Source organism: Scleropages formosus, unplaced genomic scaffold, assembly GCF_900964775.1.
Source record: "Scleropages formosus unplaced genomic scaffold, fSclFor1.1, whole genome shotgun sequence".
Classification (NCBI taxonomy): Eukaryota; Metazoa; Chordata; class Actinopteri; order Osteoglossiformes; family Osteoglossidae; genus Scleropages; species Scleropages formosus.
In genome coordinates this window covers 279,674-295,802 of record NW_021641040.1, presented here as the reverse complement: position 1 = coordinate 295,802, position 16,129 = coordinate 279,674, and the positions used below count along the sequence as shown (strand labels likewise).

Below are 16,129 nucleotides of genomic sequence, written 5' to 3'. Positions count from 1 at the left end.
GGCAGCCCGTGGTCTCAGCGCCGCAGCGCCGCCCGCGTTCCGCTTCTGCCCGTCGGAGGCGCCCGCGGGGGACGAACACGAACGATCGGTCGGGGAGACGTCGAGGCGGCGGGGAGGGCGCCTGGCCGAGGCGCGGCGGCGTGCTTCCCTCGTGCGAACCCACCCCACTCGGGGCGGGGCGGGGCGGGCCGGGCCGGGGGCCTGCCGGCGCCGCCGACGACACGAGTTTCCGGCCGGGAGCGGCGGTCGCAGGGGGCGCGCGCGTGCGCGCGGCGGCGGGAGCAGGCACCGTGGGGCAGCGGCCGTGCCTCTGTCCCCTCTGTCTCTCCCCGCCCGCCCGCCCGCCTGCGTGCCTCCCTCCCCCGGACCCAGTTCCGAACGCGACCTCAGATCAGACGAGGCGACCCGCTGAATTTAAGCATATTACTAAGCGGAGGAAAAGAAACTAACGAGGATTCCCCCAGTAGCGGCGAGCGAAGAGGGAAGAGCCCAGCGCCGAATCCCCGTCCGCGCGGCGGGCGAGGGAAATGTGGCGTACGGAAGACCGCTCGACCGAGGCGTCGGCCGGGGGCCCGAGTCCTTCTGATCGAGGCTCAGCCCGTGGACGGTGTGAGGCCGGTAGCGGCCCCCGTCGCGCAGCGGCGCGGTCTTCCCGGAGTCGGGTTGCTTGGGAATGCAGCCCAAAGCGGGTGGTAAACTCCATCTAAGGCTCCAGTGCGGCGACGCGACCGATCCCGGAGAAACCGGCGGGAGCCCCGGGGAGAGTTCTCTTTTCTTTGTGAAGGGCAGGGCGCCCTGGAATGGGTTCGCCCCGAGAGAGGGGCCCGAGCCTTGGAAAGCGTCGCGGTTCCGGCGGCGTCCGGTGAGCTCTCGTCGGCCCTTGAAAATCCGGGGGAGATGGTGTAAATCTCGCGCCGGGCCGTACCCATATCCGCAGCAGGTCTCCAAGGTGAACAGCCTCTGGCATGTTGGAACAATGTAGGTAAGGGAAGTCGGCAAGTCAGATCCGTAACTTCGGGATAAGGATTGGCTCTAAGGGCTGGGTCGGTCGGGCTGGGGTGCGAAGCGGGGCTGGGCGCGAGCCGCGGCTGGAGAAGCCGTCGCCCTGAGGCCCCCCCGCCCGAACCCTTCCGCGCTCCCCCCCCCGGACCCTGCCCCGCCGGCCCACCCGCGCTGGCCCGCCGGAGAGACGGTGTCCCTCCCCGCCTCCCCCGACGACGTCGCGCCCCTGTGCGCGGCGGCGGCGGCCGGAGGTGGGACGCGGGGGGGGCCGGTCGGGCGGCGGGGTGCAGACCCCTCGGTGGCGGCGGCGACCCTGGACGCGCGCTGGGCCCTTCCTGCGGATCTCCCCAGCTGCGGCGCGCATCGGTCTGCGCCCCCGCGCCTCGCTCGCGGGCGGCGCGCGGCCGGCGTCTCGCCTCAGCCGGCGCCTAGCAGCTGACTTAGAACTGGTGCGGACCGGGGGAATCCGACTGTTTAATTAAAACAAAGCATCGCGACGGCCGGCGGCGGGTGTTGACGCGATGTGATTTCTGCCCAGTGCTCTGAATGTCAAAGTGAAGAAATTCAATGAAGCGCGGGTAAATGGCGGGAGTAACTATGACTCTCTTAAACTGTGGAAATAAATTTTTTTAAACTCATTCTTGTTGTTTTTATTTATTTCTGTCGCTTTTATTCTTCTTTTCAGTTCGGTGGACTCTTTCAGAGTACTAACGCAATGAAAATGCATCACTTGACAGCCTCAGTGAAATAGCCATGTTGACAGCCTGTGGTTGGCAGAGGAAGTTAAGCCACCTGGTCTTGCGTCATGGAGCCGTCTGATGACAATGCCAAATGTTTTTTTTTTTTTTCTTCTCCCGTGCCCCAAAATGTCATCTAGATATCTGTAGTAGTAGAGAAGTGGTTTGATTGGGCGTTTGTCAAATCATGTTTGCTCCCAGTCTGCCATATATATGTTAGCACAGGCCGGTGCAAATTTCTTGCCCGTTGCTGTGCCCTGGATTTGTATATAGCTTTTGGAGTCAAATACAAAATCGTTTCTGGTTAGGCTTATGTCCAGTAGTTTTAGTATTTCCATATCTGGTCTACTCAGGTCTGGATACTTGTTGAAGAGTCTCCTTACCGCTTCTAGGCCCAGATCGGTGTCAATGTTTGTGTACAGGCTGTTGATGTCAACAGTGAATAAAACTGCATCCTCTGGAACGGAAACATTCTCCAGCTTGCTAATGAAATCGTATGTGTCCTTCAGGTAGCTGGGATGTAGCTGGGACAGAGGGTTCAGGTAGCTGTCGATGTACTCTGCTATATAGTACGTTTCACTATTGCAGTCTGACACTGTAGGCCTTCCTTTAGGGATCTCTCCCGGGACTGTCCATGTTTCGGGGTCTGCGTGCATTTTTGGGAGGAGGTAGAAATTTCGGGCCCACGGAGCTTCAGGTCCCATTAAGTAATGTTTTTGTTTCTTTGTTATGTACTGTTTGAGTTGTAACTGTGTTAAAATCTCGTTGACTTGTTTCTGGTCCCAATGGATGCGGGAGAGGAGTGTAATGTTCCGTATTACTTAGTTGTCATGTGGCCTCGTATTTGTACTGTTGTGCATCCATTATTACGACTGCAGAACCTTTCTCTGCTGGTTTAATGACTATGTGTTTGTTTTTCCTTAGTGTCTCTATTGCCCCCCCCGTAAGGGTGGGCTGAGGTTATGTTTTTGGTTGTGTGTGTATGTGATGGATCGTATTGTTTTATTGATTAGTTTCTGAATATTGGGACTGACTTGTTTCAAATTTAGTTCCCATTTAGATGATTTGGTAAATGGGGTTAGCTCTTTCTTTTGTTGAAAATTGAAGTAGTCTAATGGTTTTAATTTTCTGCTGTATGAATGAATGTCCCTGAGGAGTTCCCCCAAGTCTGGTCCATCTGGTGTGGGAATGAAAGTGAGGCCTCTTTCCAGAAGTTCTTTGTCAGGGTGAAAGTTTTGGGCAAGCTGACAATGTTGGTGTGCTTTGTGTTTTCGTCGCACGTCTCCACCCTTAAAAGTTTAACTGGTCCAGCCAGTGTCCGACAATCAAACCCGCTGTTTCTGTTGTCCACTGTGTTACGTTAAGATGATCAACTTTAAATCGAAGTTTGTTGATCATCGGTAATGAACTTCTGTGTTGCTCAATGTCTTTGTTGATGGCGTCCTGTGTGTTCTGCTGCTCCCTGGGTAACATGTCTGAGTATTGTATCAGGGGCGTGTGTATGGAGGCATTCGGGGAAGTTTCCCTTGCCGCCCTCCACATGTGCTGTAATTGTTTGATAGCTGTCTTGTATGGTTGTTGCAGATGGTTAGAAAGTCCTGCAGCTAATATCACCTGTTGTGTGTGGAGGTGTACGTCTGTTTTTTCTGACATTTTGACTATGTGAAAGAAGTTGACCTCTGAGTAGCTGTCTACCTGAACCCCGTTCGGCGTGGTGCCCGCAATTCTTCCTATATTTTCATCCCCTATAATTACGGTCGCTTCCCTCACTTCTAATTCCCACTTTGCAATCTTCCTTTCCGTGGCCAAGTGTCGTGTAGGTGTCCGGGGGCTCTGGCTCCTGTCTATGTTTCTTATGTACTCTGCTTGCTCCTGTTCCATACCCCTTTCCGTATTGAGTGTTGTACTGTCATCTATGGCCTTTTCTACTTTCAGTGAATTCTGTATCCCTTCCACTGTAGTCTGTCTATTTCCCTCCCAGTTTGTCTGTTTTTCAATAACAGTTCCGCTCTCTGGGGGGGCCTCGATTATTGCTACCTCCTGGGACCCTACGCTGGTGTTGGTTCGTATAGGTCGCATACGTCTCTGCCCCTTTCCTCCCGTTCCCTTGCCTGTTTCTTCCGTCTCCTTCCCTTTGACATTGTTTATTTACTTCACTGTAGCCATTTTCCGTTTGTTTTGTTTATTTTTTTCTTTTTGTCCTGCTCTGTTTGTCCTGTGGAGCCCTAGGTAGGTTGTCTGCCTCCCTGTGTACTTGTGTTTTACCTGTCCTACCCGTTCCTCCTCTGTTCTGTTCCGTGTTTGTTACTTGTGCGTACGTCCGGTAGCTGTTTGCCAGCCCCAGACAGGTTACTGTTCTGACCCTGTCTCTTTCCTTAGTGTTTTCTGTTCGTTTATTAAGACCCAGGATATGTTTCATTATGATCAATGTTTTTTCCTCTAATATGTGTCTGTATCTACTCTTTGCCCACTTCACCGCCACCTCCCATTCTGCCTCACTGGCTAAGTCAGAAGTGGGTTTTTGTGTGTATTATGCCTTCATAATGAGCCTGGAGGATATGCATGTTATTTTTCATCCAGGCCTCCGTATTCTTTGGCACTTTCTGTGATGTGATGTTTTTTTTGGGATGAAGGCTTAATGAATTGGGTTAATTTGTTCACCTGTCTCATCATGCCTTCAGGAAAATCTCCCTTTTTAAGATATCCCTCTATTACGATCAAGTGGTGCACAGACTGTATTAATTTGTAGTATGTTTTGGTAAATGTTTTGTTTAGTGTGGGGTGTGTGGTATGAAGTGTGTGCCCATTATGATCTTTAAGACTGCTTGCCCCCACCATGTGCCTTTGTTGCGCTAAAATATTAAATCTGTTCTGCAAGCTTACCTTTTTTTTTTATAATACTATTATTAATAGTAATAATAAATTTCAGCAAGTAACACAATGCTGGGCCCAAATATCCAGGGTGGTACAAACAGCAACGTATACAATCCCATCAACAGTGGAGAGACAATACAGAAAGTCGCCAGGTACAGAAGGACCCCAGTCTTACCCCTCTGTCTCTGTTTCAGCGCCTGGAGGTTTTTGAAATCCGCGAAAACCCGGGGTTCTCTCTCAGCAGGTCCGCGTCGGTTTGTCCACCAGAAGAGATTGTAATCCCCGTGTGTCCAAGCGTGCCTTCGCTGCCTCCTTCAATGCGTGGTCCCGTGCCTGTCCGTCCCGACCTGCACTGGTCTCCAGATTGTCCCTCCTTGATGCACTGTCCGTCTGCTTGTCTCTGATCCCTGTCGGTGTCCCCTTTGCGTGCGGTAAGGAGCATGTACCTTTGCTTAAAACGAGTTCCCAAGTCTTCCAGCTCCGTTGTTGGTGCCGCTTTGTGCGCAAGTGTTCTGTTCAAAGTCCCAGGAACAACTCTGCTGATGTAGTGTCTTTTCATCAATATCTAGTTGTTGCCATTTGATGATGGCGGAGCCTTGGTTTTCACACTGAGCACTTTGTTGGGTTGTTATTCAGAGCAGATATTAATGTTCAATGTAGCTTTTGTAAAGGTTAAGCAGGACTCCTAATGTTTCGCACCCAGTTGGTGCTTCTTCAGAGAAGAATCTGCTGGCTAGGGGGGCAATGCAGTCTTTTATATCCCATGGTGTATGCGTGTGTGTGTTTGTATGTGTGTGTGAGACAGAGAGGTGTGAAAAAGGGCTATGTCCCACCCATAGTGGGATAGAGAGCTGTGGGCCACCTTCTTTACTCGCAAGAAAGCTGTGTGTGTGTGTGTGTGTGTGTGTGTGTGTGTGTGTGTGTGTGTGTGTGTGTGTGTGTGTGTGAGTGTGTGAGAGGTATGAAGAAGGGCCCTGTCTCCCTGGGAGGAGGAAAACAGAGATCTGTTTAGGGGTTAGGGTTAGGGGTCGGGGTTAGAACAGATAAACTAATTTCTTTTGTGTGCAGAATGTTGCGTAAGGGTTTCTTAAAAAAGTGGGCCGTCGGGATTGTTGACACAGAAGTCTCACAGAGGGACCTGGTTCATGAGCCGGCATTATTAACATTCAATCACAGAACCACACTGAAGTTTTGGAAGATTAACTCGACAGCTACTGTATTTAATTGCTACAGAGTTTAGAAAGGGCTTCTGATTGTTCTTTCCCAACTTGCAGGCCAAGTTCTGGGACAGAACAAATTAACCCCTCCAGTTGAGGTGTACACCATCACGCTTGAAAAACCTGGGCCATTCCCAGAAATCATCCCACTTATTAACAAATGATATACGATTGCAGCGACACCACGTCTCTAACCACCTGTTAAAAGACACCAATCTACTGTACACTATGTCCCCCATGAAGAGTCTAGGTAAAGGACCAGACACTATTAGATTACGACATTTCCTTCTGGCCTTGTTACACATAGAAATAAATTGTCTCTTTAACACCTCAGACTGCTGATAACGAATATCATTATCACCAACATGCACCATCATAGTCGACACGACATTATCGGCCAGAGAACTGACACGAGCCTTCATGTTGGACACACGTGCGCGTGGGAAACACTTTACCTTTACATTTACATTTTGATTCCCAGGCCCCCAGACCTTAACATTTCGGACAGCCGAATATCCCAAAATGAACACATTATTATTATTATTATTATTATTATTATTATTATGTGAACTGCTTAGAGCCGAAAATCTATTTTGGGTTTGGACGGGAGAACCCAAACCAGGAACCCGTAGCTTAGGCTTCACTTTATTCGACTTCTTACTCCGAACCGTAACCCAGTCGCCGTGAGAGCGCTCCGGAGTACTTGGCTTCTCATTAGCTGTACTGGGGCCTGTAAGTGTCGACGCCGAGTTCGACACCACAGAAGTCCAACCAACTCTCCGTTTCTCGTATAGAAATCAAATTCTTAATGCGCTTTTCTAAATCACGGACTTTCTGCACCAAGTCATTATTTGTTACGCATTTCAAACAAATGAAATGTTTCTCCAATGTCAGCAGGTGCAACCAAACAAAACATGTTACACTACATACAGGTGTGCCGTCAGACGATACATTCAGGATAGAACTTGCGTCGAACAGGGATTCCATTCTTTCCAAAGACGCCATCTCAGCAACTGGTGTGTGACTCCACGCTCTGCCTGGCTCTGGACACTCTGCCTGGCTCTCGACGCTCTGCTCTGTGTTCGTTGACCACAAAGAAACAATACAGCGGTTCCCAGTTACCTGCAGTTAACCGTGGTCCAAAAAAGTTAAGCGGAAAATTCCCGAAATAGACAATTGATAAGTTGTCCGTTCTCGGAAGCTAAGCAGGGTTAGGCCTGGTTAGTACTTGGAAGGGAGACTGCCTAGGAATACCAGGTGCTGTAAGTTTTTTTTTTTTTTTTTTTTAAAAAAAAAAAAAACAATATATATAATTTTATTATTTATTTACTTATTTATTTATTTTTATTTTATTTTCCCCTCTGTTTTGTTTTGCATGCGAGGAACCGCTCTCTGCCACCCCTCACTTTTTCAGGCTCCAGTGAGGGCTCCCACCTGGAAGCCCACCTAGAAACAGAGGGGAAAATAAAATATTAATAAAAAAAAATTTAAACAACAATAAAATTAGAAATTAAAATTACTTTAGTATGAGTTACAGCAGGAGAATACTGCCACACAATTTTAATCTGCAGTTAAAATGCAATTAATTTTGCCAATACTTTCTTTCAGCGGAATGACCAAAAATTGTTTTGTTTGTGTGGTAGTTCTTCCTTTGAACATGATTTATTTTAACAAACAGATTTGAACATTATTTTTGTTGTGCTTCAGAAATGTATTCCTTAACATGCACATTTCTATAGTAAATGGCGACATGAGGGTAATTTAGCTCAGAGAGATAGGGGACTGGATATCTTCCCTCAGAATTCTTACAATGACTATTTTTATGTCTTTACTGAAAACAAAATTTGTCCTCTGGCAAGAAATGTTAGGTAACCCTCTTGTTACCATATTTAGTATATTATTGTATCAACTCATGCGATTAATGAACACAACATAAATTACCATGAGCTGACTTTGTACATGTATGAATCTTTTAAGTGTCACCATTCGCCAGCCTCCAATCCAGTAATCTGCCAAGGTGTAGTGGTCTCCCAAGGCACCAAGTTCAGTGACGGAAACTTGTGATGGGGGGCACAACTTGAATGCCCTAAAATGCTCCCAATACCAAGCACCCAACGCTTTAACAATAAAGTTCAAGCTCTTCTCCACAACAACCATCTGAATAACCTCTGCAAACTCTGGCAAGTTACCAGCAGAGCCATACCTTTCCTGTAGTTAATTCCATTAACAGATGTGTTCGTTGTGAGCTGAATGTGAGTAAAATCAGGATATTTCAGCAGAACCTTTTGTACATCTTGATGCAAAATGTCAACAGAAACAGCTGAGAGAGCTGAAATATTCAAGCCAAACTTCTCAGTTGTGGCTGACTCCTAGTGATATGTCATCATGATCTGATGCTTCACCGCCAGGGACAAGAGTATGTTTTCAAAGCAGCGTGTGTTACGAGTAACTTGCTTGAAAAAACTGTGTTTTGCCTCAAACCTCATTGTCCACATCCCAACTAGCGGACCAAAGCATCTGATCATCTGTGGATAATGTTCCACAAAATGATGTTTTGGCAACAGCTTTATACCCGGAAACACCTCTTGTAACCTAACTCTATGGTCACAAAATCTTGGCTTCAAGGAAAGCAATGGATTGTGTCGTGTGGACTGATGCAACAACTAATTCAACGATATCTTTAAGGTCCAAAATAACCTGCCAGGCTGGCTCAGATGAGGGCACCAACTGTCCAACTAAAAATGGGAGTAACCTCAGAAGACTCCAATTTTCGTGAGCATTTTCTCCAATGCTTTTGTTAAGCAGGAATCTCCTGGGAATAGCATGAGGACGGTTGCTCTTATCTGTCCATCTATAAGGAAATTTCCAAATGGACTCATTGAGAATGTCAAGTGTGAAACACAAACACTTTCTGAACCGCCTGTCCCATACAGGGTCACAGAGCCTACCCGGCAACACAGGGCGTAAGGCCAGAGGGGGAGGGGACACACCCAGGATGGGACACCAGTCCGTCGCAAAGCACCACAAGCGGGACTCGAACCCCAGACCCACTAGAGAGCAGGACCCGGTCCAACCCACTGCGTCACCACACCCCCTCTAAGTGTGAAATATTTTTTTTGAAATTAACAAGTTCAGGCAGTGTGCCAGCTCAACTGGTAATATGCCTTCAAAGATGTCATGTGCAACATCTGGTGGGCAGCCAGTGCAGACGTTGAAATGAGAAAGATGTGCAGAGAAAACACACTGCCTTTTAACACCGTAACAAGGTTGTGCATTGTCTTGTGCTGACCTGCATGCACTTCATGCACCTCTTTGCTTCTGAGAGTAAACATGCCTGAACTCACTTCCTTCTCCTGAATTTCAGACTTTTGTGCCGCACAAAACCGGCAAATGTAGTCACCTGAGAAACTCTCAAGAAATCCAACAATTCCATGTGCGCCCAAATTATCCGCTATGACACACTGTATTGTGCCCTTTACAAAATCTCCAAGGTGTGAAATAAAAATACCTTGACTTTCCAAAACGACAAGATCCTGCAACAAGGGCTCTAGGACCTTTTCATAGCCATATTTCTTCACATCTTCAGACCTACAGAGTAATGCCACATAAATAGAGGACAACGAAGAATGGCAACCAGGTGGTAAATTGCAGAGATTCCAATAAACAGCACAGATTTTGTGCTTTTTACAAGATGTGCCAAGTGGATTACAAATTTCGAAATCATCAACATACAAATTTAGTAACACTCGCAACTCACTTCCTGAGAAAAAAGGATTATCTTTAAAAAAGTGACCATCTCGAAACGACTTCTATATGCCTTCTTCTCCTGCACCCTCGGTTATGAGATGACTATCTAACACTTTATTGAGGATGTGATCATCAGTGAAAAGCTGCTGCAAAAACTTTAATAATGAAGCATACTGTAGTGTTTTTTTTTTAATCTTTGCCATCCAAGATATATTCTATCGGTTCCACAACTTTAAAATTGTCTTTGTAGTATTGTTTGCAGGGGGTGTGGTGGTGCAGTGGTGCAGTGGGTTGGACCACAGTCCTGCTCTCCGGTGGGTCTGGGGTTTGAGTCTCACTTGGGGTGCCTTGTGACGGACTGGTGTCCTGTCCTGGGTGTGTCCCCTCCCGCTCTGGCCTTATACCCTGTGTTGCCGGGTTAGGCTCTGGTTCCCCGCGACCCTGTATGGGATGAGCAGTTCTGAAAATGTGTGTGTGTGTGTTTGTGCTTGAAGGATGTTGCTAAAGCACAACCTTCTTCAATTGCCTTATGCACAGGATTTGATGTACAGAGAACAGATGCAAGTTCATCAGTGACTGTGTCACGTCTCCATCAGCCAGCACATCGACGACACCTGCTGTTCCCTTACGGAACAGAAGATTAAAAGGGACGCCGAGGAGGAGACAATGAGGAACCTTGTTCAGTGACTTCTCTTGCATTACTGATTGTGTATCCTGTAACTCCTTCCGACCTCGACCTTTGCCTGCTTGTTCTTTGACCACGATTATCGCCTTGTCCTGTGTATCCTGTTTGCCGATCGCCCGACCTTCGCCTGTCCCGGACTTCTCTTTGGATTTCGTCTGCCTGCTAAAATAAACATTGCTTTGAAGACTTCTGCACTTGAGTCCGTCATCGTGTGGAACGAAACCATGACAGACTGACTGGTCAACTTGAAGACTGTGACCATTTAGTGCGTTATGTATTACATTTCTTGTGCTGCACAAAGATGCCGCGCTCAACAAATACTGAAATTCATCCAGCAATTCATCAACTGCAGCACTTGGCACATGAAAAATATTTTCCAGCTTTAATAACACTGCCGCAATTTTTTGTTCTATTATATCTGGTGGATATTTTGATGCATTTAAATCCACATCAGACTGACTTTCATCACAGAATTTTTCATTATTTGAAACACCAGGCTCTTCTCAGTTTCCCCTACAAACGTTCCTTGGACTACAACAACCTTAAAATCTACCACTGAATGTAAAGCTGTGCTTCCGACTTTCATGCGACTTGAACATGCTACACACATTGGATTTGTATTCACAGCCTTTAAACATACAAGTGAGTGTCTCATTGTTTTTCAGATGATGACTTATGTGCACAAAATAGTCAAGTCCTGTTCCAAATTCACTACGGCCATATACATAACAGGAGAATGTCATAACTATATTAGAGTGCGTTAAGGTATTAGTGTGATTCCTCGACAAGTGTGTCAAGAGTGAATTCCAAGTCTTATAAATACATGGACAATCAGGATATATACATTCAATACGATGGCCTTTTCCAAAATGACCATGTTTTAGTCTGTAATGTTAAAGAAGTTCTGATCGCCTAGACACTTCAGTGCCGCAGTCTTTACACTGCCACGTAAACTAGACAAACAAAGACAAAACAACAGAGAGAAAAGGAACAAAAAATGAAACATTAGTGATGATCTTTTTACAGTGACCTCTGGGGCACGGAGATCTGCATCACCTTTGATTACATAAAGCTGTATACAGTGAAATAAATACAATCTGTTCAGTGTAACGTATACTGTTGGCCATGATGGAATCTCAACAGTTCGCTCAAAACATGAAAAGTTAGGCTGTCTACACATGACCTGTGCCAGGTTGACTGTGCTGAAATTAGTCATTATTATATTATAGAGAAAATAAAGACACACAACCACATCGAGCAAGAAGCCGAAAGATGAAGAAAGTGTAAAATGTGTACCGGTACTTTTTTCAGCATGAATGTAACAGCTCTTCAATGTGAATTATAAGATGATGAGCCACCGGTGTCAAGGTCCTCCTTCTTCCCTATGTATTTTCCCTTCAATTTATCTTTTTTTGTATGGTCATTTACCATACCATACCCATAGTACCAATAGAGAAAGAAAAAATGGATACCACACAATTACAGAAATTTATCCGTAGCTGTTGCAGATCTATGTAGTTGTGGTTTAAATCATTGGTTAAATTGAATGACCGCTGAAAAAATGCTGCAATCAGTATAGCTTTTAAGTGTTTGCTAAATGATGGGGGTGCGGTGGCGCAGTGGGTTGGACCACAGTCCTGCTCTCCAGTGGGTCTGGGGTTCGAATCCCGCTTGGGGTGCCTTGCGACGGACTGGCGTCCCGTCCTGGGTGTGTCCCCTTCCCCCTCCGGCCTTACGCCCTGTGTTGCCGGGTAGGCTCCGGTTCCCCGTGACCCCGTATGGGACAAGCGGCTCTGAAAATGTGTGTGTGTGTGTGTGTGTGTGTTTGCTAAATGCACTTACCAAACCAATATGGGGTCCCAAAAAGTTAAGTTCTGTTCCACACCGAGATCAGACGTGAGAAGAACCTGCAATTAAAATAAATTAAAACTGAACAGGAATTAGCTAAATGGCAAGCCTGTTGGCAAAAAAATGCAGTTTTCCAGTAATGACTAACTTGTGTGTCTACACAGAACACATGCCTGTGACTCGGATCAGATCAGGACAAACTTATTTGTGAAGATGTTAAGTCCAAATTTTCATTATTTTACATATGAAGCATGCAACAAATGCCAGTCTAGCAGAGAACAGACTTAATTTTCAATAATAATTTTATTTATTAACTTATTTCTTAAATCGGTGCTGGAATATTTTCTAGCAAGTGCGATATTTCTCTGATGAGTGATTATGAAATCGCTTTACAGCATTTAGAAATTATGCTTTCAAAGCTAAACTAATCACGCACACAAAATACTTGTAGTACTTTGGTGTGATAGTACATTAGAATCTCTGATGAAAGCAGAGCACAAAACTGAACTAAAAAAGATTAACCTACTAACTAAACTAGGATTATCTCATCCCTGTTTTCTTGTGCCCACCACTTCACAACCTGGTGTTACCATGACTCAGCGTCTGTGCTCCTCAATCCATTCTGCCTCCTGCTCAACGCAAAACTAATTATTATTATGAACTGAGCTTTTTGGATGCTTCCATTTTTCTGATTTCAACAGACTTTCTCTGAGCCTTTTGTTTCGCCTTCATGCTTTGAGCTTTGCTATTCATTATGTTAAGCAACTGAGAAACAGTGCACTTGCAGCTCCAACCACGTTAATACATATACTAGTTGTAGAGGAAGAGGTGAAGTAGCGGGATGGCGGAGCTGCGGGACACCCCGCTAACCTCCCGTTAACGGTTAAGATACCCACTAGCAAGGTAGGTGAAGGAAGAGCTGCCGCCATTAGTCATCTCCTCGTTGGTACAGCTGTGTATTTAATATAACGCATGTATGTTAACCATTCATCTTCACAAGTAAGCTCATTTACCGCTGTAATACTAAGATACTATTTAGATAACTGTATTTTAATAAATCAGATTTTGAAGTGTAAACAGAACCTTATTGTTAATTTTTTATATATATATTATATACACACACACTTTCAGAACCGCTTGTCCCACACAGGGTCACGGGGGAACCAGAGCCTACCCGCCAACACAGGGCATAAGGCCGGAGGGGGAAGGGACACACCCAGCACGGGACACCAGTCTGTCGCAAGGCACCCCAAGCAGGACTTGAACCCCAGACGCACTAGAAAGTAGGACTGTGGTCCAACCCACCGCGCCACCACACCCCCTACATTATATATATATATATGAATAACACATCCGTGGCAACAAATTGCTTCCTTACCAAAAATGAGAATCCTTCGATAGGGCTACACCGAACGTACTGCTGCAAATGCTTGAAGGTGAAGAAGTTCCCCACCTCAAGGACATAAAAAAGCGGGAAAACGTATAGACATGCGCAGAGAGGACAGTATGTGGAAAGTTCATTGAATGCGTTTTTTTCTAATTACCATCAATTGAATAAAATTAACTTGATTTAAACATAGCCAGTACATTTTTAAGTTAATTGAAAAGTATAAGTAGTATTAAATTACATATTAAAATCTATTAAATAAACAAAATAGCTGTATGTACTATTTACTAGGGGTCAGAATAATTTCTTTCAGTGTTCCGAGATCGGGCGTATTCAGGGTGGTATGGCCGCAAACGAGCACGAGCACCGCGTGCGCCCTACTTGTAGCTGCTGGCCGCGAAAGGCTCACGCAAAGAGCGCTCGAGCATGCGGCACCTGCTTGGCCTTTGGCCGCATGAAGCAGAGCGCACTTTTGCCTCTCTCTCTTGTGAAATGTTCACGAGAGTCCAACGAAAAGCAGTCATAACTTTCAGCATATGCGATCGATGTCACACATTAACATCACGCACCAAACAGGAGGAAATGAAACTCAAGAGAAGAATAAACAGTTGTGAATAAACTCCTGGAGTCACAAAAGTGTTAAACATGGGGAAGAATTAAAATCCAATGAAATCCTGCTACAGAAATGAAACATTGAAGAGTGACTATTTCCAGACAATAATCGCGCTTCCAGGTGGGAGCCCCAACTGGAGCCTGAAAAAGTGAGGGGTGACGGAGAGCGGTTCCTCAGGTGCGAAACAAAACAGAGGGAAAAATAAAATAAAAATAAGTAAGTTAATCAATAACAAAATTTTGATTAAAAAAAAGAACTCCTCACCACTGTTGAGTGCACAGTCACTCTTTACACATTAGAACTTACATTGTTACTTAAAGGTCACACTACCACCTACAGACCTTAAAAAGCATCAGATCAGCAGTAAACATTTTGTCTGGACAAGGACTTGAACCCTGGACCCTCAGATTAAAAGTCTGACACTCTACTACCTGAGCTATCCAGACCCTTAGGATAACTGGGCCTTGGCGTGGTGGAAGGGCTTACGTGATCTAGGGGTCTCCAGACTTACATCGTCAGAAGCACTATGCTTCTGGTAGGGTCTCCCAAGGCGAACAGGTCTGGAGTGAAGATCCAGACTAACACGATTCAAAAACCTCCATGGAAAAAGTAAGCATGAGATTGTTTACCCTGCCCGGAATAGCGTCACCGGTACCTACCCCTGGAGCCAGGCCTGGGGGTAGTGTTCCTAGGCGAGCGCCTGGTGGGCGGGCAGCCCACGTACCCTGGCCGGACTCAGCCCGAAGAGGCATCGTGGGGGGGCCATGTGGGCCCACCACCTGCAAGGTCCAGCGTGGGGGTCCGGTGCAATGTATACCTGGCGGAGGGAGGGGGCGGGGTGGCGCATGGTGTCGTAGCCCCTCGCGACGGAAAGTGGCTCTTGGTACGTGGAATGTCACCTCGCTTCGGGGGAAGGAGCCAGAACTGGTGCGGGAGGTTGAGAAATACCAACTAGATATAGTTGGGCTCACCTCCACTCAGAGTGTTGTCTCTGGAACCAAACTCCTCGATAAGGGGTGGTCCCTCTCCTACTCAGGAGTTGCATGAGGTGAGAGGTGCCGGGCAGGTGTGGGGATACTCACAAGCCCCCGGCTGGCTGCCATACAATTGGAGTTTGCCCCGGTGGGCGAGAGGGTTGCCTCAATGCGACTTAAGGTTGCAGAGAGGAAGACTTTGACTGTTGTGTCTGCACTTATGCACCAAACAGCAGTTCAGAGTATTCAGCCTTCTTGGAGAAGGTGGGTGGGGTTCTGGACAGGGCCCCACCTACAGACTCCATAGTCCTGCTGGGGGACTTCAACGCTCACATTGGCAATGACTGGAAAATCTGGCGGGGGAAGGTGATTGGGAAGAACGGCTTGCCCAATCTGAACCCGAATGGTGAAATGTTATTGGACTTCTGTGCTAGTCGTGGCTCGTCCATAACAAACACCATGTTCGAACACAAGGATGCTCATAAGTATACTTGGTACCAGAGCACCTTCCGGCCCTCACGTAGAATGCCCTCCTCCTGACCTTGGCCGCGCCTTGATGTGCTGCCCATGAAGACCACAAGCGGGTGCGGGGGGCAAGGCGCAAGCCTTGGCTGGAGTCCAACAGCCACGCTGAACGGGCTTGACTTGATGCGAGTGTGCGGACGCGGCTCTCGCGTTGTGTTGCGGAGGCCGATTGTCCCGCAGCAGTGGCCCGGCACCCCGTATCACCGAACTGCCTCCTCGCGGAATTCTCAGCGAACGCGGCTGTACGCCTCCTCCAAGTCCACGGAACACGTGTAGACTGGATAGCGAACTCCCGTGCCCCCTCAGTTATCGGCGAGAGGGTAAAAAGCTGGTCCGCTGCTCCACGGCCCGAATGGAGACCGCATTGCTCCTCTCCAATGTGAGGTTCAGCTGTCGGCCGGAGCCTCCTTTGCAGCACCCTGGCATGGATTTTCCCCAGGAGGCTGAGAAATGTGATACCCCGATAGCCGGAACACGCTCTCCCCTCCCCTTTCTGAGAGACGGCGACCGCCAGCCCAGT

At 47.0% G+C, this 16,129-nt stretch overlaps 1 non-coding gene across 1 annotated transcript; it reads right to left on the bottom strand.

The window, feature by feature from the left end:
• Positions 1-14,483: 14,483 nt before the first annotated feature.
• Positions 14,484-14,556, bottom strand: trnak-uuu (transfer RNA lysine (anticodon UUU)). The gene has a single exon. It is a non-coding gene; the product is annotated as a tRNA-Lys (tRNA).
• Positions 14,557-16,129: the final 1,573 nt, after the last annotated feature.